Source organism: Aegilops tauschii, chromosome 6, assembly GCF_002575655.3.
Source record: "Aegilops tauschii subsp. strangulata cultivar AL8/78 chromosome 6, Aet v6.0, whole genome shotgun sequence".
In the NCBI taxonomy this organism is placed as follows: Eukaryota; Viridiplantae; Streptophyta; class Magnoliopsida; order Poales; family Poaceae; genus Aegilops; species Aegilops tauschii.
Window position 1 is genome coordinate 287,092,927 of NC_053040.3, and position 27,285 is coordinate 287,120,211.

Below are 27,285 nucleotides of genomic sequence, written 5' to 3' on the forward strand. Positions count from 1 at the left end.
AAAGGCGTCTTCTGCCTCCTCCTCCCGTCAGATCTTCCAGCACTGCAGTGGTCAAGCATAATCCAAAGTCTGCAAAGGTGAACATGATGAATGCAGCTCAAGCGGAGGAATCTACTGATGTGATAATGGGTAATCTCTCAGTTAATGATATTCCTGCAAAAGTTCTTTTTGATACTGGTGCATCGCTTTGTTTCATGTCAAGACCGTTTTTTGCCAAGCATGAATTCACTTGGTCTTATCTGGATAAACCATTGGGTGTTGTTTCTCCGGGGAAGTCAATGAGAGCCAACTCGATAGTTCCGGATGTTTCCATCAAGATGGGAAACTATAAATTTCTATCTTCTCCAGTTGTTCTTGGTGACTCGGATATTGATCTAATTCTCGGGATGGACTGGCTTTCTAAGCACAAGGCTCAACTTGATTGTGCTGCCAGGGAAATTCAATTGACACACTCTTCTGAGGATGTTATCATTTATGCCGCTCGTGATGAAACCATTCTGTTATTTTCTCTCAATGAGAAGGGCGAATTGAATGCCATCTCTCAGATTCCAGTCGTTTCTGAGTATCAAGATGTCTTTCCAGAAGAGCTTCCGGGTATGCCTCCTCACCGGCCAGTTGAGTTCGTTATCGATCTAGAGCCTAGCACGGAACCCGTTTGCAAGCGTCCATACAAGCTTGGACCCAAGGAGCTGAAGGAATGGAAGAAACAGCTCGATGAACAAGAGCGTCTAGGTTTGATCAGACCGAGTTCATCTCCATGGGGTTGTGGTGTTCTTTTTGTCCGGAAGAAGGATGGCACGGACCGACTTTGTGTCGACTACCGTCCGTTGAACAAGAAGACAATCAAGAACAAGTATCCACTTCCCAACATCAATGAGCTATTCGAGCAATTCAAAGGTGCCAAAGTATTCTCCAAGCTTGAACTTCGTATGGGTTATCATCAGATTCGCATTCGTGAAGAAGATATTCCCAAGACAGCATTCAGAACAAGCTTTGGTTCTTATGAATATACTGTCATGTCTTTCGGTCTTGTCAATGCTCCTCCAGTATTTTCTCGGATGATGAATTTCATCTTCAACCCCTATACCAATGAATTCGTTCTGGTGTATCTCGATGATATATTGGTCTTCTCCAAGAATAAGAAAGATCATGCCAAACATTTGCGATTGGTGCTCGACAAGCTCAGAGAGTATCAATTCTATGCGAAGTTCTCAAAATGTGAGTTTTGGCTCAATGAAGTTCTTTACCTTGGTCACATCATCTCTGCCAAGGGCATCGCTGTTAACCCCGAGAAGGTGTCCGCAATTGTGAATTGGGAACCTCCTCAGAATGTCAAGCAGCTCCGCAGTTTTCTTGGTCTTGCAAGCTATTGCCGAAGATTCGTTGAGAATTTCTCTAAGATTGCAAAGCCTCTTTCCAACCTCCTCCAGAAGCATGTGAAGTATGTCTGGTCTCCTGATTGTGACGTTGCTTTCAACACTCTCAAAGAGAAACTAGTCACAGCTCCTGTCTTGACTCCTCCTGATGAATCCAAGCCATTTGAAGTTTTCTGTGATGCTTCTCTCCAAGGTCTCGGTGCTGTGTTAATGCAAGAGAAGAAAGTTGTGGCCTATACCTCTCGTCAGTTGAAGCCCAATGAGAAGAACTACCCCACTCACGATCTTGAGTTGGCGGCAGTTGTCCATGCATTAATAACGTGGAGACATCTCTTGTTGGGAAGACAAGTGGACATTTTCACCGATCACAAGAGTCTCAAGTACATCTTCACTCAGCCCAACCTCAACCTCAGGCAGACTCGATGGGTCGAAATGATTCAAGAGTACAATCCGAGTATTGAATATACTCCAGGCAAGGCCAATGTCATTGCAGATGCTTTAAGCAGGAAGGCTTATGGCAACAGCTTAATCCTCAAGCCATTCCAACCGGATCTTTGTGAAGCTTTCCGCAAGCTGAATCTCCAAGTTGTTCCTCAAGGCTTTCTTGCCAACCTCATAGTCTCTCCTACTTTGCAAGATCAAATTCGTGAGGCACAACTTCTTGATGCCATGGTGAAGAAGGTGAAACGTGGTATCGACAAGGGTCTTTCCAAATACAAGTGCTACCGCATTGATGACAGAGACACTTTATTCTTTGAGGACCGGATTGTGGTTCCTAAAGGTGATCTAAGGAAAGTCATAATGAACGAGGCGCACAATTCTCTTCTTTCCATTCATCCTGGAAGTACGAAGATGTACCATGACCTCAAGCAGTCATATTGGTGGACTCGAATGAAGCGAGAAATTGCTCAATTCGTGAATGAATGTGATGTATGTCGAAGAGTGAAAGCAGAACACCAACGACCAGCTGGTCTCGTCCAACCTCTTGCTATCCCAGAGTGGAAGTTTGATCATATCGAAATAGACTTCGTGACTGGTTTTCCAAAGTCCAAGCGAGGAAATGATGCTATCTTCGTTGTCATCAACAAGCTTTCTAAAGTGGCTCATTTCCTTCCAATCAAAGAATCCATCACAGCAGCTCAGTTGGCAGAGCTATACACCTCCAGAATTGTCTCCTTGCATGGCATTCCACAATTGATTTCTTCCGATCGTGGAAGCATTTTCACCTCTAAGTTCTGGGACTCCTTCCAGAAGGCCATGGGCACTAACATTCGCTTCAGCACAGCTTTCCATCCTCAAACAAGTGGCCAAGTCGAGCGAGTCAATCAAATTCTTGAAGATATGCTCAGGGCTTGTGTCATTTCCTTTGGCATGAAATGGGAAGATTGTCTTCCATATGCCGAATTCTCCTACAACAACAGCTTCCAAGCGAGTTCGGGCAAGGCCCCATTCGAGATTCTCTATGGCAGAAAGTGCCGTACTCCTCTCAATTGGTCGGAGACTGGTGAACGCCAACTTCTTGGCAATGACTTAATCACTGAAGCTGAAGAAATGTGTAAAGTCATCCGTGAAAATCTCAAAGCCGCGCAATCGCGCCAGAAGAGTTACTATGATAGTAAGCACCGTGATGTGGCTTTCGAGATCGGAGACCATGTCTACCTCTGTCACAGCCCTAGAATTGCTTGTAGTTAATTGCATGAAAGCATTCATGTCATCATGTTTAATTCAAATGAATTTGAATTGGGGATGACCAAACCCTAGCACCAAATGAATTCAACTAGGTTCAAAATAAAAATATTTTCATTAAACCCAAAATGCCCTTCAAAAATGTTCATTATTTATGGAAAAAGGTTAAAACCTTTACCAGAGGTCATGCACATTTTTCCAAGGCATTTATGGTCTTTGAGTTAATTCAAACATATTTGAATTGGAGCTATTTAAATGCCATATACATTTTTGGTGCTCCAAAAATGTTGGAAATTGTTATGGGTCACTAGAATAATTCAGACAGCACCCCTAATTATTTCCAGGATTTTATAAAATGGTTTAGTATTTTACTAAATCAAAACAAAACAAATTAAACTAGAAAACAGAAACAATTAAGTAAGAGAGAGAGAGAGAGAGAGAGAGAAGGCCACTGGGCCCCTCACCTGGACATACCTGGCGCCCCACCACGGCCCAGGAGCTGGCCCAGCCCACCAGAGCCGCCACCGTCTCCCACCTCGCGCCAGAAGGACGCCAGAGGGACGCCGGGCGTGTGGTCGCCGCGCGCGAGGGCACCTCCTGCTTCCGCCGCTTCTGGACGCCTCCACGAGTGCCACGGCACCTCCCCGACCCCCTCTCACTTCTCCCTCACTCGCTGCACTCCCTCCTCTCCCCTGTCTCTCTCCCCGCAGCACCACCCGAACGGAGCCGTCGCCACCGTCGCCGTTGCCGTGGCCACCGGCCACCCCTCGCCCCGCCGATGAGTCCATGAGCTCCGCCGCGACGCCTTGAAGCTCCCCCTCAACGCGAGCATCGCCGGACGCCCTGTCGCCTCGCCATCGACCCGTCGTCTCCGCGCACGGCTGTGCATCGCCGCCGCCAAATTCCGACGCCGTCCGTGCCTCCCCGAGCTCGCCGAGAACCTCTTCGTGACCGCGGTGAGCACCCGGTCATTTCCCCCCTAACCCTGCTCCCCGTTTGGTTGTCGTAGCACCGTTCCCCACGAGCACCGAACCATGCCGCCGCCCGAGCTTCTCGCCGCCGTGGCCACAGTCATCATAGCTCCCAACCGAGCACACCCACGTGCTCACCGCGCCGCGTAGGTGCCGTAGGAGCTAAGCACGCCACTCAACGACCACCGCAGCCCCGTTCCCGAGTGCGTCCGAGCTCCGGCCGCCGCGGTCGAGCCCCTCGCCATCGCCTCCGGCCACCCCAGGCCCGACTGGCGCCACCGCCCGACGCGCGCTGGTCTGGGCTCTCGAACGAGCCCAGCCACGCTGCGAACGGGGCACCACAGCCCGTGCCCGAGTGCCCCGCCGCGTCTGCTGCCGCCGGCGGCTAAACGCCGGTTAGGTGACATGGCAGATTAGGTTAGCCACTAACCCCGTGGTTAGTTTAACCCAGTGACACTGACACCGGGCCCCACGACGGGTCAAAGCTGAGTCAACGCGGGGTTAAACCGGAGTTCAACACTGTCTCAATGACATGCGGGTCCCACCGTCAGGTTTGACCGTGGTTGACTGCTGACGTCGCTATGACACACTGCTGACATCATAAATACATTTGCTGGGATTTTCTTATTTAGAAATAATTCAGAAAATTCCAGAAAATGCCCTAACTTCTAAAATTCATAGAAATTCAACCGTAGCTCCAAATGAAATGATTTATATATGAAAAATTATCAGAAAAATCCAGAGAATCTGTTTATGGCATCCTCATGCATGTTTGAACAACTTATAGCCACTGTATATGACAATTTAAATAAATGGCATCTAAAATGTCTTATATGGAGTTTGAATTTGAACCTAAGGTTCAAACCAACTCCATTTAATATGTTGCTAGCTGCATTAGCTCAAAACACATTCATATTGCCATGTCATGATCATGCATCATATTGTGCATTGCATTGATTGTGTTTCCTCTCTGTTGCCGGTATTGTCCCCTCTCGATAGCCGTGTTTCCGACGATGAGTTCGATGACACTAATGAAGACTCAATGCTATCTTCGGAAGTGTCAGGCAAGCAAAACCCCCTTGTTCATTCCGATACAATCCCATTCTCTCGCTCCTGCTCTCTTCTACTGCATTAGGACAATCGATTCAACTGTTACATGCTGCGGTAGTTGAACCCCTTTTCCTCTGCATGACCTGTCATTGCCACAGTAAATAGATGAAACCCACTAGCATGAGTAGGAGTTGTTTGAGCCCTGATGTGCCTACTCATTCATGCTTGTTTGTCATGCCTGCTACTGCTTAGAGTTGAGTCAGGTCTGATTCGTCGGGGATGAATTGGAATGGTGATGAACATGTCCTACTGTGTGTGAGCTAAGTGTGTGAACACGATTTGGTAAAGGTAGCGGTGAGAGGCCATGTAGGAGTACATGGTGGGTTGTCTCATTGAAGCCGTCCTCAGGAACTGAGTTCTGTGTTTGTGATCCATGATACAGTTACTACCACGCATTGGGCCCGAAACCAATGGACCCTCTCGGCTTCTTAATCACCCTTGTCCTCTGTCCAGGAGTTGCAAGTAGTTTCTGGTGTTAGTAGTATGCTGGAGGCCGTGGACAGCGCTGACCGAGGGGTGGGCTGTGATGCGGTAGGCACGTGGCACGGTGTACCAGGCGCCCGTTTGGTGTCTCGGGAACCCTGCACACATCGTTCGGGGCCGTATGTGGAAACCTCGGCCGGACTCCCTGCGGATGGAACCTGAATAGGCGATAAACCTGGACTAGAGACTTGAGTGTTTAGGTAGGCTGTGGCCGACTCCCTCGCCAGGCTTCCGCTTGAAGGTTGCCGAGGTACACGACGTGTACATGGTGGTAAGTGGCGAGAGCGTGTGTGACGAAGTACACCCCTGCAGGGTTAACATCAACTATTCGAATAGCCGTGTCCGCGGAAATGGACTTCTGGGTTGCCTATAACAGTTCATAGACAAGTGAAAGTGGATACTCTAAAATGCGCAAGATAAGCGTGAGTGCTATGGATGGCGTTCTCGTAGGGAGACGGGAGCGGATCCATAGTGGAGTATTGATATGGTGAATATGTGGACTCGTGTGCGCCACCTCAAAAGAGTTGCTTGCAGTCGTAGTTCAGGATAGCCACTGAGTCAAAGCTGGCTTGCTGCAGTTAAACTCCACCACCCCTTTGTTGATACCGATGCATATGTAGCTAGTTCTGATGTAAGTCTTGCTGGGTACATTTGTACTCACGTTTGCCTATTTTATGTTTTGCAGAGAGACGTCAGTCTCGCTAGTAGTTCCGTGTGGACTTCGACGTTTAGCTTGATACCTCAGCTACGATCTTGTGCCCTCGGCAGGATCTGGTAGATAGTCAGGCTTCTCAGCCTTTTTCATTTGTAGATGTCTGTACTCAGACATGTTAAGCTTCCGCATGTGCTTTGACTTGTATGCTCTGAATGTTGGGTCATGAGACCCATGTTTGTAATATCTGGCTCTTCGGAGCCTAATGAATAAATACTCTGAGTCGTAGAGTCTTGTTGTGATGCCATGTTGTATTTGCACATATCGAGCATATTGTGTGTATGATTGAAATGCTTGGTATGTGTGGGATCCGACAATCTAGTTGTCTATCCTTAGCAGCCTCTCTTATGGGGAAATGTAGTCTAGTGCCTCCTTGAGCCATAGTAGTCCTGCTAGCCCAGCACTACTGCTCTGGACACTTGACTGGCCGGCATGTGCTTCATATCGTTCCGGTGTCTGTCCCTTCGGGGAAATGTCACGCGGTGACATCCGGAGTCCTGCCTAGCCTGCTACAGCCCGGGTTCCCGGAGTCCTGTTAGCCCAGCGCTACAGCCCAGATTCGCACGCTGCTGACCGACACGTTCGATGTTGATTCATGTATGACTGTCCCCATATGTTAGTGCCGCTTTGGGTTCACGACTAGCCATGTCGGCCCGGGTTCTCTGTCATATGGATACTAGCGACATTATCATATACGTGAGCCAAAAGGCGCAAACGGTCCCGGGCCATGGTAAGGCGACACCCGTGGGAATACCGTGCGTGAGGCCGCAAGGTGATATGAGGTGTTACAGGCTAGATCGGTGTGACTTAGAATCGGGGTCCCGACAGCGTTGGTATCAGAGCCTGACTGCCTGTAGGATTACCAAGCCAAACTGGTCGAAGTTGAGTCTAGAAATGCTTTAGTTATATAAGGGAATTGATTGTGGAAGGGAACGTAAGGCTCTTTTTACTCCTTTACCTTATGTCGTTCTGATCTGAGTCACTCTCTTCTTTTCTACGGGGGTTAAGAACTAGGCTTCTCATCTTTCTATCAGGATCACGTGTTACTAATCCGTAGACTCGTAGGATTGTTGGTCTCAAGCCTCAGTTCAGTTTCTACCACTACAGTGTGTTGTTAGTTGAACTTGGAACCTTGATATGATGTTGTTGAGTGGTTATGCCACCATTTTGTAGGATGTCTCAAATCCTTTGAGCATTTACAGCCGTTATGCTATCCGAGTCATCCCAGGTTTCTAAACAATCTGATACATTTGCAAATCCCTTCCTCCCGTACCTGATGTCCGTTTGGGCCGGATTAAGCACACTAATTGGTCTGTTGAGGTACTCCGTTACCTCGTCGTGTATGTTGGAGTTATTATTATGACCCTAGGTGTCTTAGAGGACCACTTAGTAATCTAGCAATGCTTGCATCCCCAGTGTGATGATTCTGGCCATTATTCTTGAAAGCATCCCGTGATGCCATTTAGTTAGTAGGTATTCTATTTCTGGGTTCTTGAACCCAAGATTCACTCTACTTAACTCGTGTAGCTAGTGTTTGTTCGTTCCTTTAGGTTATTAGTAACCTTTGCATTAGTCCTCGAGGTCCGTGGTATATCGTTCTTCCAAATACCATGAACCATTCTTGGCAGGAGTTCTTCTGAACCAAAAGGTCACGACCAGAGTGCTCTTAATGAGTTCTCCATTCTACATTGTGACTCTGCCAGTCCTACCTTTCTGCATGGGTTATCTAGAAGAAACTTGTTGGACTTGGTTCGACATACTAATCTATGCATCCACAACTCAGAAAACCATATGTTCCTTTGAGTTGTCCCTCTTTAGTTATTTTCTGGCCCTCGTCTATCAATTGATAGTCAGGAGTAATTATGCATTTGTGTTATCGATGCCTATTATTCTTGTGGTCTGTCAAGCCATTCTAATCTGGAATGACTAGGAGAAACAAACTCCAGTACCTCGTCCATCTCTGGGATTGGGTCGAAGTAGTTGTATTCCGCATATCAAATGCCTAACCAGCTTTTGTTCTGCTCTACACTGGAGCGTTACCATCTTTATGTCAAGAATGTCATGAGAATTGCACCACCTCTTATGAATTCTTGATTTAGTGATACTCCTCACCATCATCACTCATTCTTGGTCCCGTGTTGTTGCAACCGGAATGCCGACAGGTGAACTCTGATGTGTGAAATCTATACTCCTAGCAACTCCGTTGCTTGGTAGTTAAAGGACAATAATTTCATCCTTAGCGTGTTGGTTATTGAATCACCATCCTGAGGTTGATCGTGCTACCTAGTCCATATTCCCGGTGTACTTTTCGATCAATGAGTTAGGATAGTGTCAGTCCTTGCTTATTCAGTCATATCGTCTTGCCCTGAAAAGCAAGATTGTTCTCGATCTTAATAAACAGTCGGTGGATCGTGATTTTCCAAATATCTTCTTGGAAGTACCACCAGGTTGTCCCTGACCGATGTGTTGAGTTTGTGAACAAGTTGGTTTTCCAATAAACCACCCCTTCTCCAAGAATCTGTGTTGGATACCCCTGAGCTAGTTGGTCAAGCTAAACAACAACCTGGAGAGTTGGAAGATAAAAGGTTGTCTAACTTAGTTCATTTCCAAAGGGATATCTTGTGTCTGTGTGTGTTGAAGAAAGATGATATCTTCATTGATTGATCCTCGTGATCAATTGTTGGATCTATTGCCTTGTCAATACTTTGATTTGAGTGTGGGCTATCGTCAAATCAAACCAGAACCAACGATGTTCATAATGTTGTCTTACCCGTGGTTGATCCCTCGAGCATACACCCTTATATCTTTTGGGTCTGACCAATGCGATCACCATGTTCACATAGTTATGGAAATACATTTATATGGAAACCTGGATGAATTGTTGTTAAGCCCATTGACAACATTTCATCTTGTCCATGACTCGCGTTGAACATCCAGTTAGTGTTGGGAACTTTTGAAAGCACTTCCTTTGTGCTAGTTCATGAAGCCTATGTTTGGATGAAAGGAGTGACTTCCTCTAATTCATGTGCACTTGGTGTAAGTTGCCGCCGTGAATTCCAGAAAGTCAATGTTGTTTCCTCTGGAATCATCCCAAGTCAATCATGCACGTGCAAAGTATCCTGTGGTATGATAGACTGATCATCTTCATTCCATATGCATCCCTAGCACACCAAGCCACTGATTGATTTGTTCAAGATAAAGGAGTCTGTTCTAAGGTGAATTCTTTGGACTTCCACGCGTGGAGACTTCGATGTCATTAGTGATGGTTCCCCACCTGAACTCGGTAGCGTTTTGTTGTAAGACTACTATGTGGTCATGCTTGTCTTGGACAGTGTGTTCACAGGTTTGAGCAGAACCAGCTCGTGTTTTGGAGCTTGCTATCGTAGTTCATCCCCTGAGAATCTCGCAACGTCATCTCGTCGATTTGTGTTGCAAACCTTAATTTTCTTTCTAGACTTGATGAGTCTGGAATATACTGAAACCAACCAGATCTGACTCTCAGGCAGATATGATGGTTGGAACATTTCCCAAGAATTATAATATTGCCCTCTCGATAACCGGTAAAGTGGATGTCGTGGCCAACACAACCAGCCGGAAGGCCTGTTATTGTAGTATCTTGATTGAGGAAGTTGGCCACCTCCCCATAAGGATTTCCTAGGATTTATTCCACTAGTTATTCCTTATGGATTCTTGTGCTCCCGAAGTCCGACCTTTTACTTGATGTTCTAGATACCAAACCATATCAATAAATGGGTTACGCTACCACATCAAGGAGAACATTAGAAGTGGAGTGCTAAATGTCTCTCGGTCGATCATCCAGATTGCTTCTTTGGCATTGCTAAGGAAAAATCTGAGAAAGTGTTGTCCTCCTTTGCACCTGCATCCTCCATCACTAATCATCATGGTAGTATGATGTGTTGCCAAGATCCTTGACACGGATGTTGGTAAAACCTGGATGAATATGGAAATGCTCAAGTTCTTGAGAGCACGCACAAGCACTAGGTGTTATCATCGGCACTAACTGGAATTGCTCCCAGTTTCCTTCGGTTATGCTAAACCTTTCAAACAGTAGATTCACTCTCTACTGTTGAGCTTCTCCCCAGTTACTAGAATCATTCCTAGCATTTCCATTTTTGTTCCCAGCTTGCACCGTCATTGTGCCATCCTACCTTGGATTACCCTTCCCAGTAATTACTGATCAAGATCATCTTCAAGTGGTCTTACCATAAGTCCCATTCATTTCCGGTGATAAGCAAATCACCCCTTGTGTTGTCTTCAACAAGGTAGTCCACATCGTCCATCCTAGCCCGAGTGTGTCGTTCTCCCGAACTCCCTCGAACAATCGTTTGTGATTGCCTTAAGTTGGTATAAAGAGTTTCAATGATACTTATATCAAAAGTAATTCTTTTTGCCACTTAAGGAATATTTCTACGAGTCACCCTTCCCAAGGTGCCCCGTTATGGAATCGTGGCAATTATCTCCTCGCTACTTTGAAACCATGCACCATCCTACCTAAGCGTGGGATTGTTGCCCACCAAATCAAATCTCATCGTTTGCTCTTCCATCTCCCTCGATGTATGTGTTGAGTCTCAGCTCAAGAGATACTCAACGTCGCATTCCGTGAGTTGATCGTGAGTTGCTCGATCTTTAAGGAGATCGATTTCTATAGAATTTTCCCTTGTCGTCATCGTGTCGGATGAAGATCTCGAAAGCAAAGACGTCAACGTTAATTGAAGCAACGGATCAACATCTTCGCGAAGAGCAATTGGATCACGAAAATGGCGTTAGCCTGTGTCCCTCTGTCTTCTTACCTCACGTCTTGAATCTTGGGACGAGATTCTTGTTTAGTGGGGGTGAGTTGTCACAGCCCTAGAATTGCTTGTAGTTAATTGCATGAAAGCATTCATGTCATCATGTTTAATTCAAATGAATTTGAATTGGGGATGACCAAACCCTAGCACCAAATGAATTCAACTAGGTTCAAAATAAAAATATTTTCATTAAACCCAAAATGCCCTTCAAAAATGTTCATTATTTATGGAAAAAGGTTAAAACCTTTACCAGAGGTCATGCACATTTTTCCAAGGCATTTATGGTCTTTGAGTTAATTCAAACATATTTGAATTGGAGCTATTTAAATGCCATATACATTTTTGGTGCTCCAAAAATGTTGGAAATTGTTATGGGTCACTAGAATAATTCAGACAGCACCCCTAATTATTTCCAGGATTTTATAAAATGGTTTAGTATTTTACTAAATCAAAACAAAACAAATTAAACTAGAAAACAGAAACAATTAAGTAAGAGAGAGAGAGAGAGAGAGAGAAGGCCACTGGGCCCCTCACCTGGACATACCTGGCGCCCCACCACGGCCCAGGAGCTGGCCCAGCCCACCAGAGCCGCCACCGTCTCCCACCTCGCGCCAGAAGGACGCCAGAGGGACGCCGGGCGTGTGGTCGCCGCGCGCGAGGGCACCTCCTGCTTCCGCCGCTTCTGGACGCCTCCACGAGTGCCACGGCACCTCCCCGACCCCCTCTCACTTCTCCCTCACTCGCTGCACTCCCTCCCCTCCCCTGTCTCTCTCCCCGCAGCACCACCGAACGGAGCCGTTGCCACCGTCGCCGTTGCCGTGGCCACCGGCCACCCCTCGCCCCGCCGATGAGTCCACGAGCTCCGCCTCGACGCCTTGAAGCTCCCCCTCAACGCGAGCATCGTCGGACGCCCTGTCGCCTCGCCATCGACCCGTCGTCTCCGCGCACGGCCGTGCATCGCCGCCGCCAAATTCCGACGCCGTCCGTGCCTCCCCGAGCTCGCCGAGAACCTCTTCGTGACCGCGGTGAGCACCCGGTCATTTCCCCCCTAACCCTGCTCCCCGTTTGGTTGCCGTAGCACCGTTCCCCACGAGCACCGAACCACGCCGCCGCCCGAGCTTCTCGCCGCCGTGGCCACAGTCATCATAGCTCCCAACCGAGCACACCCACGTGCTCACCGCGCCGCGTAGGTGCCGTAGGAGCTAAGCACGCCACTCAACGACCACCGCAGCCCCGTTCCCGAGTGCGCCCGAGCTCCGGCCGCCGCGGTCGAGCCCCTCGCCATCGCCTCCGGCCACCCCAGGCCCGACTGGCGCCACCGCCCGACGCGCGCTGGTCTGGGCTCTCGAACGAGCCCAGCCACGCTGCGAACGGGGCACCACAGCCCGTGCCCGAGTGCCCCGCCGCGTCTGCTACCGCCGGCGGCTAAACGCCGGTTAGGTGACATGGCAGATTAGGTTAGCCACTAACCCCGTGGTTAGTTTAACCCAGTGACACTGACACCGGGCCCCACGACGGGTCAAAGCTGAGTCAACGCGGGGTTAAACCGGAGTTCAACACTGTCTCAATGACATGCGGGTCCCACCGTCAGGTTTTACCGTGGTTGACTGCTGACGTCGCTATGACACACTGCTGACATCATAAATACATTTGCTGGGATTTTCTTATTTAGAAATAATTCAGAAAATTCCAGAAAATGCCCTAACTTCTAAAATTCATAGAAATTCAACCGTAGCTCCAAATGAAATGATTTATATATGAAAAATTATCAGAAAAATCCAGAGAATCTGTTTATGGCATCCTCATGCATGTTTGAACAACTTACAGCCACTGTATATGACAATTTAAATAAATGGCATCTGAAATGTCTTATATGGAGTTTGAATTTGAACCTAAGGTTCAAACCAACTCCATTTAATATGTTGCTAGCTGCATTAGCTCAAAACACATTCATATTGCCATGTCATGATCATGCATCATATTGTGCATTGCATTGATTGTGTTTCCTCTCTGTTGCCGGTATTGTCCCCTCTCGATAGCCGTGTTTCCGACGATGAGTTCCATGACACTAATGAAGACTCAATGCTATCTTCGGAAGTGTCAGGCAAGCAAAACCCCCTTGTTCATTCCGATACAATCCCATTCTCTCGCTCCTGCTCTCTTCTACTGCATTAGGACAATCGATTCAACTGTTACATGCTGCGGTAGTTGAACCCCTTTTCCTCTGCATGACCTGTCATTGCCACAGTAAATAGATGAAACCCACTAGCATGAGTAGGAGTTGTTTGAGCCCTGATGTGCCTACTCATTCATGCTTGTTTGTCATGCCTGCTACTGCTTAGAGTTGAGTCGGGTCTGATTCGTCGGGGATGAATTGGAATGGTGATGAACATGTCCTACTGTGTGTGAGCTAAGTGTGTGAACACGATTTGGTAAAGGTAGCGGTGAGAGGCCATGTAGGAGTACATGGTGGGTTGTCTCATTGAAGCCGTCCTCAGGAACTGAGTTCTGTGTTTGTGATCCATGATACAGTTACTACCACGCATTGGGCCCGAAACTAATGGACCCTCTCGGCTTCTTAATCACCCTTGTCCTCTGTCCAGGAGTTGCAAGTAGTTTCTGGTGTTAGTAGTATGCTGGAGGCCGTGGACAGCGCTGACCGAGGGGTGGGCTGTGATGCGGTAGGCACGTGGCACGGTGTACCGGGCGCCCGTTTGGTGTCTCGGGAACCCTGCACACATCGTTCGGGGCCGTATGTGGAAACCTCGGCCGGACTCCCTGCGGATGGAACCTGAATAGGCGATAAACCTGGACTAGAGACTTGAGTGTTTAGGTAGGCTGTGGCCGACTCCCTCGCCAGGCTTCCGCTTGAAGGTTGCCGAGGTACACGACGTGTACATGGTGGTAAGTGGCGAGAGCGTGTGTGACGAAGTACACCCCTGCAGGGTTAACATCATCTATTCGAATAACCGTGTCCGCGGAAATGGACTTCTGGGTTGCCTATAACAGTTCATAGACAAGTGAAAGTGGATACTCTAAAATGCGCAAGATAAGCGTGAGTGCTATGGATGGCGTTCTCGTAGGGAGACGGGAGCGGATCCATAGTGGAGTATTGATATGGTGAATATGTGGACTCGTGTGCGCCACCTCAAAAGAGTTGCTTGCAGTCGTAGTTCAGGATAGCCACTGAGTCAAAGCTGGCTTGCTGCAGTTAAACTCCACCACCCCTTTGTTGATACTGATGCATATGTAGCTAGTTCTGATGTAAGTCTTGCTGGGTACATTTGTACTCACGTTTGCCTATTTTATGTTTTGCAGAGAGACGTCAGTCTCGCTAGTAGTTCCGTGTGGACTTCGACGTTTAGCTTGATACCTCAGCTACGATCTTGTGCCCTCGGCAGGATCTGGTAGATAGTCAGGCTTCTCAGCCTTTTTCATTTGTAGATGTCTGTACTCAGACATGTTAAGCTTCCGCATGTGCTTTGACTTGTATGCTCTGAATGTTGGGTCATGAGACCCATGTTTGTAATATCTGGCTCTTCGGAGCCTAATGAATAAATACTCTGAGTCATAGAGTCTTGTTGTGATGCCATGTTGTATTTGCACATATCGAGCATATTGTGTGTATGATTGAAATGCTTGGTATGTGTGGGATCCGACAATCTAGTTGTCTATCCTTAGCAGCCTCTCTTATGGGGAAATGTAGTCTAGTGCCTCCTTGAGCCATAGTAGTCCTGCTAGCCCAGCACTACTGCTCTGGACACTTGACTGGCCGGCATGTGCTTCATATCGTTCCGGTGTCTGTCCCTTCGGGGAAATGTCACGCGGTGACATCCGGAGTCCTGCCTAGCCTGCTACAGCCCGGGTTCCCGGAGTCCTGTTAGCCCAGCGCTACAGCCCAGATTCGCACGCTGCTGACCGACACGTTCGATGTTGATTCATGTATGCCTGTCCCCATATGTTAGTGCCGCTTTGGGTTCACGACTAGCCATGTCGGCCCGGGTTCTCTGTCATATGGATACTAGCGACATTATCATATACGTGAGCCAAAAGGCGCAAACGGTCCCAGGCCATGGTAAGGCGACACCCGTGGGAATACCGTGCGTGAGGCCGCAAGGTGATATGAGGTGTTACAGGCTAGATCGGTGTGACTTAGAATCGGGGTCCCGACAGCGTTGGTATCAGAGCCTGACTGCCTGTAGGATTACCAAGCCAAACTGGTCGAAGTTGAGTCTAGAAATGCTTTAGTTATATAAGGGAATTGATTGTGGAAGGGAACGTAAGGCTCTTTTTACTCCTTTACCTTATGCCGTTCTGATCTGAGTCACTCTCTTCTTTTCTACGGGGGTTAAGAACTAGGCTTCTCATCTTTCTATCAGGATCACGTGTTACTAATCCGTAGACTCGTAGGATTGTTGGTCTCAAGCCTCAGTTCAGTTTCTACCACTACAGTGTGTTGTTAGTTGAACTTGGAACCTTGATATGATGTTGTTGAGTGGTTATGCCACCATTTTGTAGGATGTCTCAAATCCTTTGAGCATTTACAGCCGTTATGCTGTCCGAGTCATCCCAGGTTTCTAAACAGTCTGATACATTTGCAAATCCCTTCCTCCCGTACCTGATGTCCTTTTGGGCCGGATTAAGCACACTAATTGGTCTGTTGAGGTACTCCGTTACCTCGTCGTGTATGTTGGAGTTATTATTATGACCCTAGGTGTCTTAGAGGACCACTTAGTAATCTAGCAATGCTTGCATCCCCAGTGTGATGATTCTGGCCATTATTCTTGAAAGCATCCCGTGATGCCATTTAGTTAGTAGGTATTCTATTTCTGGGTTCTTGAACCCAAGATTCACTCTACTTAACTCGTGTAGCTAGTGTTTGTTCGTTCCTTTAGGTTATTAGTAACCTTTGCATTAGTCCTCGAGGTCCGTGGTATATCGTTCTTCCAAATACCATGAACCATTCTTGGCAGGAGTTCTTCTGAACCAAAAGGTCACGACCAGAGTGCTCTTAATGAGTTCTCCATTCTACATTGTGACTCTGCCAGTCCTACCTTTCTGCATGGGTTATCTAGAAGAAACTTGTTGGACTTGGTTCGACATACTAATCTATGCATCCACAACTCAGAAAACCATATGTTCCTTTGAGTTGTCCCTCTTTAGTTATTTTCTGGCCCTCGTCTATCAATTGATAGTCAGGAGTAATTATGCATTTGTGTTATCGATGCCTATTATTCTTGTGGTCTGTCAAGCCATTCTAATCCGGAATGACTAGGAGAAACAAACTCCAGTACCTCGTCCATCTCTGGGATTGGGTCGAAGTAGTTGTATTCCGCATATCAAATGCCTAACCAGCTTTTGTTCTGCTCTACACTGGAGCGTTACCATCTTTATGTCAAGAATGTCATGAGAATTGCACCACCTCTTATGAATTCTTGATTTAGTGATACTCCTCACCATCATCACTCATTCTTGGTCCCGTGTTGTTGCAACCGGAATGCCGACAGGTGAACTCTGATCATTGGCAAAAGAGGCGACCTCGCCTATCAACTTGAGCTTCCTTCCAACTTCGCGAACGTGCACGATGTGTTCCACGTGTCACAGCTCCGCAAGTGCTTCAAGACGCCCGAGCGCACCATCAATTTCGAAGAGATCGACCTCCAAGAAGATTTGTCTTATCACGAGCACCCCGTTGCTATTCTTGAAGAAACTGAGCGCAAGACTCGCAACAAGTCAATCAAATTCCTGAAAGTGAAGTGGTCGCACCATTCCGACCGGGAAGCCACCTGGGAACATGAGGACCATCTCCGTTCCGAATATCCGGAGTTCTTTCAGTCCTAGATCTCGGGACGAGATCCTCTCGTAGTGGTGGAGTGTTGTAACACCCTGGATGTAACTTTCCATATTTGTAACTCCAACTCTTGCCATTTTCGGCTATGTGTTATGATTTTCCCTCCGTGGTCAGGTTTTGTCTTTCGTTTCGCATTTTGTTCATGTCATGCATCTCATATCATGTCATCATGTGCATTGCATTTGCATACGTGTTCGTCTCATGCATCTGAGCATTTTCCCCGTTGTCCGTTTTGCAATCCGGCGCTCCCACCTCCTCCGGCGCACCCCTTTTGTTTTCGTTTCGTGAGCGGGTGTCAAACATTCTCGGAATGGACCGAGGCTTGTCAAGTGGCCTTGGTATACCACCGGTAGACCACCGGTCAAGTTTCGTTCCATTTGGACGTCGTTTGGTACTCCAACGGTTAACCGGGTAACCGCAGATGCCTTCTGTGTGTTGCAGAAAACCCCTCTCAAAACCAGCCCGAAACCCACCAAACTCTCTTCCATGCTCTAGGTCGTTCGATCACGATCGTGTGGGCGAAAACCGCACCTCATTTGGACTCTCCTAGCTCCCTCTAGCTATATAAATGCATCCCCTCCCGTATACAATCGCAGATGAAACCCTAGCCAAACTTCCCCCGCCGCCACCGGACGTGTCCGCCGCCACCGGACACCTCCCCGCCGCCGCGCCCGGCGAATCGGGGGCCGCCACATCAGCGCCCGGCCGCCTCCACCGCGCCGGTCCGCCCGGCCCGCCGCGGGCCCTCCCGGCCCGTACGCCGCTACTGCCCCGCGGGAGCCCGAGCGCCGCCGCCTTCCGCCCGCGCGCCGCCGCCTCCCTTCGCCTCGCCGCCGCCGCTGTGCGCCTGCCGCCGCCGTTCCGCGCGCCGCCGGCGCTCGAGCCCCGCCGCCCTCTTCCTCCTCCGACCGGCCTCCTCCACCTCCTCCCCGGGCCGGCGCCCGCCGCCCCGACCTCTCCTCCAGCCTCCTTCCGCCGCCGTCCGCTTGCTCCGGCGAGCTTCAGCCCGAGCCCGAGCTCGTCCCGGCCAGATCCAATCGAGCATCGAGACGGTTGACTTTTCTTTCCCCCTCCGAAATCTTGTCATAAATATTTTGCAGTATGTGCACCTGTTCTTAGCATCATAACTCTCTGCATATAGCTCCGTTTTGCGCGTGTAATATATCGAAATGTTCGTCTCGTGATGCTCTACATTTTGTTTAATTGCACCATGTTCATTTGAGTCCATCTTGATGCCCAAATCTCTCATGCAAGAGTGCTAGTTGCTGTTGTCTGCTGTTACTTAGCAGAACTTGGAGATTTATTATTTTTGTATCTTTTAACCTGTGCATCTTATGCGTAGGAGCTCTACATGTGTTTTGTTCTATGCCATGCCATCTTTCCAGTGGTGTATGCCATGTATTTTTGTGATCTCTGTGGTGACTAGCACAAGCATGCAAACTAGGCTCCGTAATGTTTCTGATTTCAGAGACTTAGTATTTTCTCGAAGTCCTTGTCTGCTCTTATTTTGTTGCCATGTAAACTTGATGCTACAGAGAGATACATGCATATTTTGGAGATGTTCAGTAAGGATGTTTTGTAGATATTGTTGTAATTGATCCATTCCTGCCCTTGTTTGCAATTATGGAGTGCCATAGCATGAGTCAATCTTGCTCTACTTTTGCTATAAAATATTTCTGGCAGATTGTTTACGTGTTATTCAATTTTGCCAAGCTTATTGTAGTTGATCCATACATGCTATGTTTTTGCTCTTGCCATGGATAGCTTCATAAACATGCCGTCTTGCTGTAGGTATGCTTTTTTGTCATGCATTGCTTTGTGGTGAGTGCATCAAGCTCACCAAGATGCCTTCATATTATTGTTTCTGCCATGCTCTGTTTTCTGCTAAGTCTGAAACCTGTTAACGAAACTTGCTATGTTTACATGGTTGCCATCATATCTTCTGGTCCTTTTTGGCTTATGGTCAGTAAGGGACTTTTGTCATATGCATTTAGTAGAATATTGCCATGCCTTGTTTTGCCATGTTAAGTTGCTCTAGCAGGTTGATTTCGTGCTCTGAACATTGCCACCTGATGCTGTTTCAGGCATGTCCAGTAATTTCACCAAGTCTGTGAACCTGATTTGTTTTGCACTTTTGCCATGCTTGTTTGAGCTTGTTATGTTGTGAACTAGCCGTAGCTCAGTGTTTATCTTTGGTCAAGCATCTCCTGTAGATTACTGCCATATGCTTTGTTGCTATGTTGGAGTGATGTAGCATTTTTACTTGTTGCATTCTAAGTGCTATCATGCTGTTAATCGCAGATTCGTGTCATTCTTGTTTTGCTTGCCATTTGCAAACCGTGCATCCGTTTCCGGTGATCTTTATATCGATTTCGACCGAAATCATCTCATCTTTCCAGTGGCATGCTTGGTTTGCCAAGTTACTGCCTTGTTCATCATTTTCCTCCCGGAGCACGCATTCGCACCGCATATCATATCTTGCATATCATTCATGTATTGCATCATGTTGCTTGTGCATTTCTCGTGATTGATTGTGGTTCCATTGCTTGTGTTCTTGTCTTGGGTAGAGCCGGGAGACGAGTTCGTGAACGAGGAACCTGTTGAGTACGCTTACGAGGATCAAGCTTTCGACAACTCTGAGAACCTTGCAGGCAAGATGACCACCCCTCGAAATCACTTCTATCTTTGCTTTGCTAGTTGTTCGTTCTATTGCCATGCTGCGCTACCTACCATTTGCTATATCATGCCTCCCATATTGCCATGTCAGCCTCTAACCATCCTTTCCTAGCAAACCATTGTTTGGCTAAGTTACCGCTTTTGCTCAGCCCCTCTTATAGCGTTGCTAGTTGCAGGTGAAGTTGAAGTTTGTTCCATGTTGGAACATGGATATGTTGGGATATCACAATATCTCTTATTTAATTAATGCATCTATATATTTTGGTAAAGGGTGGAAGGCTCGGCCTTATGCCTGGTGTTTTGTTCCACTCTTGCCGCCCTAGCTTCTGTCTTACCGGTATTATGTTCCTTGGGTTTGCGTTCCTTACGCGGTCGGGTGATTTATGGGACCCCCTTGACAGTTCGCCTTGAATAAAACTCCTCCAGCAAGGCCCAACCTTGGTTTTACCATTTGCGACCTAAGCCTTTTTCCCCCGGGTTTTCGCGAGCCCGAGGGTCATCTTATTTTAACCCCCGGGCCAGTGTTCCTCTGAGTGCTGGTCCAAACTAGAGCACCGTGCGGGACCGTCCCTTGGCAACTTGGGTTATGTTGGTACCTGTACGCTTCGCTTATCTGGTGTGCCCTGAGAATGAGATATGTGCAGCTCCTATCGGGATTTGTCGGCACATTCGGGCGGCTTTGCTGGTCTTGTTTTACCATTGTCGAAATGTCTTGTAAACCGGGATTCCGAGACTGATCGGGTCTTTCCGGGAGAAGTTTTATCCTTCGTTGACCGTGAGAGCTTATGATGGGCTAAGTTGGGACACCCCTGCAGGGTATTATCTTTCGAAAGCCGTGCCCGCGGTTATGAGGCAGATGGGAATTTGTTAATGTCCAGTTGTACAGAACTTGTCACTTGACCTCAGCTAAAATACATCAACTGTGTGTGTAGCCGTGATGGTCTCTTCTCGGCGGAGTCCGGGAAGTGAACACGGTTTGAGTTATGTATGACGTAAGTAGGAGTTCAGGATCACTTCTTGGTCATTACTAGATGACGACCGTTCCGTTGCTTCTCTTCTCGCTCTCACTTGCGTATGTTAGCCACCATATATGCTTATTGCCTGCTGCAGCTCCACCTCATTACACCATCCTTTCCTATAAGCTTAAATAGTCTTGATCTCGCAGGTGTGAGATTGCTGAGTCCTCGTGACTCACAGATTCTACCAAAACAGTTGCAGGTGCCGACGATGCCAGTACAGATGATGGGATCGATCTCAAGTGGGAGTTCGATGAGGAACGTGGTCGTTACTATGTGTCTTTTCCTGATGATCAGTAGTGGAGCCCAGTTGGGACGATCGGGGATCTAGCATTTGGGGTTATCTTATTTTCATATGGATCTTGACCGTAGTCGGTCTATGTGTGGATTTTGGATGATGTGTGGATTATATTTATGTATTGTGTGAAGTGGCGATTGTAAGCCAACTCTTTATCCCATTCTTGTTCATTACATGGTATTGTGTGAAGATGACCCTTCTTGTGACAAAACCACTATGCGGTTATGCCTCTAAGTCATGCCTCGACACGTGGGAGATATAGCCGCATCGTGGGCGTTACATTCCACGATTCCAAAAACTTTGTGTGATGTGTTAGGTTTCCGTGAATTTGATGATTGTTCTTTAAATTTGCACCTTGCGGATTCCACCATTAAGAAACCTATGGGAAGGATTAATGATGTTTTTTTGTTGCAAATAGGAATTATGTGCCCGTAGATTTCATTGTTCTTGATATAGATTGCAATCCTACATGTCCTATTATTCTTGGTAGACCTTTCCTTGGAACGATTGGTACAATTATTGATATTAAAGAAGGAAATATTAGATTCCAATTTCCATTAAGGAAAGGCATGGAATACTTTCCTAGGAAGAAAATTAAATTACCTTATGAATCTATTATAAGAGCCACTTATGGATTGCATACCAAAGATGACAATACCTAGATCTATTCTTGTTTTTATGCCTAGCTAGGGGAGTTAAACGATAGCGCTTGTTGGGAGGCAACCCAATTTTATTTTTGTTCCCTGCTTTTTGTTAATAAATAATTCATATAGCCTCTGTTTAGATGTGGTTTTATGTTTTAATTAGTGTTTGTGCCAAGTAGAACCTTTGGGAAGACTTGGGTGAAGTCTTTGCGATCTTGCTGTAAAAAACAGAAACTTTAGCGCTCATGAGATTAGCTTCCGTTTTTTACTGTAGAGCGATTGTAGGTTGATTCTTTTTGCAGATAATTAATAGATAAATTCCTCAAGTCAACCAATTTATTTCAGAATTTATGGAGTTCTAGAACTATACGTTTGATACAGATTACTACAGACTGTTCTGTTTTTGACAGATTCTGTTTTTCGTGTGTTGTTTGCTTACTTTGATGAATCTATGGCTAGTATCGGGGGGTATGAGCCATAGAGAAATTTTAATACAGTAGGTTTAACACCAATATAAATAAAGAATTAGTTCAATACAGTATCTTAAAGTGGTTGTTTGTTTTCTTACACTAACGGAGCTCATGAGATTTTCTGTTTGAGTTTTGTGTTGTGAAGTTTTCAAGTTTTTGGGTAAAGATTTGATGGATTTTGGAATTAGGAGTGGCAAGAGCCTAAGATTAGGGATGCACAAGGCACCCCAAGGTAAAATTCAAGGACAACCAAAAGCCTAAGTTTGGGGATTCCTCGGAAGGCATCCCGTCTTTCGTCTTCGTCTATCGGTAACTTTACTTGAGGCTACATTTTTATTCACCACGTGATATGTGTTTTGCTTGGAGTGTCTTTTATGATTTGAGTCTTTGCTTTTTATTTTACCACAATCATCCTTTCTGTACACACCTTTTGGGAGAGACACACATGAATCGGAATTTATTAGAATACTCTATGCTTCACTTATATCTTTTGAGCTAGATAATTTTGCTCTAGTGCTTCGCTTATATCTTTTTAGAGCACGGTGGTGGTTTTATTTTATAGAAATTATTGATCTCTCATGCTTCACTTATATTATTTTGATAGTCTTTTAGAACAGCATGGTAATTTTCTTTGGCTATGAAATTAGTCCTAATATGATGAGCATTCAAGATGGGTATAATAAAAACTATCATATAAAGTGCATTATATACTATGAGAAGTTTGATTCCTTATGATTGTTTTGATATATGAAGATGGTGACATTAGAGTCATGTTAGTTGAGTAGTTGTGAATTTTAGAGATACTTGTGTTAAAGTTTGTGATTCCCGTAGCATGCACGTATGGTGAACCGTTATGTGATGAAGTCGGAGCATGATTTATTTATTTATTGTCTTCCTTATGAGTGGCGGTCGGGGACGAGCGATGGTCTTTTCCTACCAATCTATCCCCCTAGGAGCATGCGTGTAGTACTTCATTTCGATAACTAGTAGATTTTTGCAATAAATATGTGAGTTCTTTATGACTAATGTTGAGTCCATGGATTATACGCACTCTCACCCTTCCACCATTGCTAGCCTCTCTAATACCGCGCACCTTTCGCCGGTATCATACACCCACCATATACCTTCCTCAAAACAGCCACCGTACCTACCTATTATGGCATTTCCATAGCCATTCCGACATATATTTCCATGCAACTTTCCACCGTTCCGTTTATTATGACACGCTCCATCATTGTCATATTGCTTTGCATGATCATGTAGTTGACATCGTATTTGTGGCAAGGACACCATTCATCATTCATACATGTCACTCTTGATTCATTGCATATCCCGGCACACCGCCGGAAGCATCCACATAGAGTCATATTTGTTCTAAGTATCGAGTTGTAATTCTTGAGTTGTAAGTAAATAAAAGTGTGATGATCTTCATTATTAGAGCATTGTCCCATGTGAGGAAAGGATGATGGAGACTATGATTCCCCCATAAGTCGGGATGAGACTCCGGACGAAAAAAATAAAAGAGGCCAAAGAAGCCCAAATAAGAAAAAGAGGCCAAACAAGCCCACCATAAAAAAATGATGAGAGAAAAAGAGAGAAGGGACAATGTTACTATCCTTTTTCCACACTTGTGCTTCAAAGTAGCACTGTGATCTTCATGATAGAGAGTCTCTTATTTTGTCACTTTCATATACTGGTGGGGATTTTTTATTATAGAACTTGTCTTGTATATTCCTATGATGGGCTTCCTGAAAATGCCCTAGGTCTTCGTGAGCAAGCAAGTTGGATGCACACCCACTTAGTTTCTTTTGTTGAGCTTTCATACACTTATAGCTCTAGTACATCCATTGCATGGCAATCCCTACTCACTCACATTGATATCTATTGATGGGCATTTCCATAGCCCGTTGATACGCCTAGTTGATGTGAGACTATCTTCTCCTTTTTGTCTTCTCCACAACCACCATTCTATTCCACCTATAGTGCTATGTCCATAGCTCACGCTCATGTATTGCGTGAAAGTTGAAAAGGTTTGAGAACATCAAAGTATGAAACAATTGCTTGGCTTGTCATCGGGGTTGTGCATGATTAAATACTTTGTGTGATGAAGATAGAGCATAGCCAGACTATATGATTTTGTAGGGATAACTTTCTTTGGCCATGTTATTTTGAGAAGACATGATTGCTTTATTAGTATGCTTGAAGTATTATTATTTTTATGTCAATATAAAACTTTTGTCTTGAATCTTTCGGATCTGAACATTCATGCCACAATAAAGAAAATTACATTGAAAATTATGTTAGGTAGCATTCCACATCAAAAATTCTGTTTTTATCATTTACCTATTCGAGGACGAGCAGGAATTAAGCTTGGGGATGCTGATACGTCTCCAACGTATCTATAATTTTTTATCGTTCCATGCTATTATATTATCTGTTGTGGATGTTTAATGGGCTTTAATATGCTCTTTTATATTATTTTTGGGACTAACCTATTAACCGGAGGCCCAGTGCCAGTTGATGTTTTTTGCCTATTTTAGCGTTTCTCAGAAAAGGAATATCAAACGGAACGAAACCTTCGCAAGGATCTTTCTCGGAACAAACGCAATCCAGGAGACTTGGAGTGGAAGTCAGAGACGCAACGAGGCGGCCACGAGGCAGGAGGGCGCGCGCAGGGCGTAGGCATACCCCCACCCTCGTGGGCCCCTCGTAGATCCACCAACCTACTTCTTTCGCCTATATATACTCTTATACCCTGAAAACATCCAGGGGAGCCATGAAACCACTTTTCCACCGCCGCAACCTTCTATACCCGTGAGATCCCATCTTGGGTCCTTTTCCGGTGATCTGCCAGAGGGGGATTCAATCACGGAGGGCTTCTACATCAACACTATAGCCTCTCCGATGATGTGTGAGTAGTAGCACAGACCTTCGGGTCCATAGTTATTAGCTAGATGGCTTCTTCTCTCTCTTTGGTTCTCAATACAAAGTTCACCTCAATGTTCTTGGAGATCTATTTGATGTAATACTTTTTGCGGTGTATTTGCCGAGATCCGATGAATTGTGGGTTTATGATCAAGATTATCTATGAACAATATTTGATTCTTCTCTGAATTCTTATATGCATGATTTGATATCTTTGCAAGTCTCTTTGAATTATCAGTTTGGTTTGGCCTACTAGATTGATCTTTCTTGCAATGGGAGAAGTGCTTAGCTTTGGGTTCAATCTTGCGGTGTCCTTTCCCAGTGACAGCAGGGGCAGCAGGGCACGTATTGTATTGTTGCCATCGAGGATAAAAAGATGGGGTTTATATCATATTTCTTGAGTTTATCCCTCTACATCATGTCATCTTGCTTAATGCGTTGCTCTGTTCTTATGAACTTAATACTCTAGATGCATGCTGGATAGCGGTCGATGTGTGGAGTAATAGTAGTAGATGCAGAATCGTTTCGGTCTACTTGACACAGACGTGATGCCTATGTTCATGATCATGCCTAGATATTCTCATAACTATGCGCTTTTCTATCAATTGATTGGCAGTAATTTGTTCACCCACCGTAATATATGCTATCTTGAGAGAAGCCACTAGTGAAACCTATGGCCCCTGGGTCTATTTTACATCATATTACTTGATCGTCAACTTGCCAATTTCTATCGCCGTTTATTTTGCAATCTTTACTTTCCAATCTATACAACAAAAATACCAAAAATATTTATCTTATTATCTTTATCAGATCTCACTTTTGCAAGTGGTCGTGAAGGGATTGACAACCCCTTTATCGCGTTGGTTGCAAGGTTCTTGATTGTTTGTGCAGGTACTAGGCGATTTGCCTGTAGTCTCCTACTGGATTGATACCTCGGTTCTCAAAAACTGAGGGAAATACTTGTGCTACTTTGCTGCATCACCCTTTCCTCTTCAAGGGAAAACCAACGCATGCTCAAGAGGTAGCAACCTCCAAAGTTCAAGCAGCGACTAAAATTGTAATTCATGGTAGAAAAGATCCAGTCATGATGCACCCAACATTAGCTACACACAATGCATAAACCATGATAGTTGTGCTCTCAGGTTCTAGCACTTGTTTTAGAAGGTGATGACACAACATAAAAGTAAATAGATAGTCCCTTCGCAGAGGGAAGCAGTGATTTGCAGAGGTGCCAGAGCTCAATTTTCAAAACAGAGGTAAATGATATTTTGAGACATGCACCCTTCTCATTTACTTCACGACCATCAGTTATCAACATCTTCCATGCTAAGCATGCTAGTGGCGGTTCTCAAGCGATAGAAGTAAAGGTTTTGACTCCATTGGGATTTTTTGTTTGATTATTCGAGCAATTAAGTCTTTTGTATTTTGCAGTTCGGGACTAGGCATCCCTATTACCGCCCTTTTCTCGTGCAATGGCAAGTGAATAAACACTCGACCTGAGAATAACCCGCTTAGCATGGAAGATACCGACCACCTCCTGTCGTTCCATGAACGATCCAGGCACACAAAACGGATATATGTATATATATATATATATAATTTTTTAGAAGTTTTTAGAGGTGGCACAGGAAAATTTACTTAGGACGGCAGGGTAATATTGTATATAGGTAGGTATGGTGGACTCATCTGGAATAACTTTTGGTTTCAAGGTTTTTGATGTACAAGCAGAATTCCCACTTAGTACAGGCGAAGGCTAGCAATTAGATTGAGAAGCGGCCAACTAGAGAGCAACAACGATCATAACCATGCACTATGCATATGTAACATTGGACACTATCATGAGTAGGATATGAACACCATGAACATAAATATCATAGAGGCTATGTTGGTTTTGATTCAACTACATGCATGAACATGTGCCAAGTCAAGCCACTCGAACATTCAGAGGAGGATACCATATCATCATACTATATCACAATCATTTTAACGCTATGTTGATATCCAAGATAAATCATTATCAACTCCCAGCTACTTATGCATGGCATGAGAAACTATAATCTCTAATTGTCATTGCAAACATGTTTAATCATAATGGGTTGAAGCATGGATACTAGGTTAAACATATTTACACAGATAGATTAAGTCGAGTTCATAACAGTTTCTCTCTGCCACGGCCAGTTCATCGAATGTCGTCATTATTGCCTTTCACTTGCACGACCGAACGATATGAAAATAATAATAGTGCAAGAGTGCCGT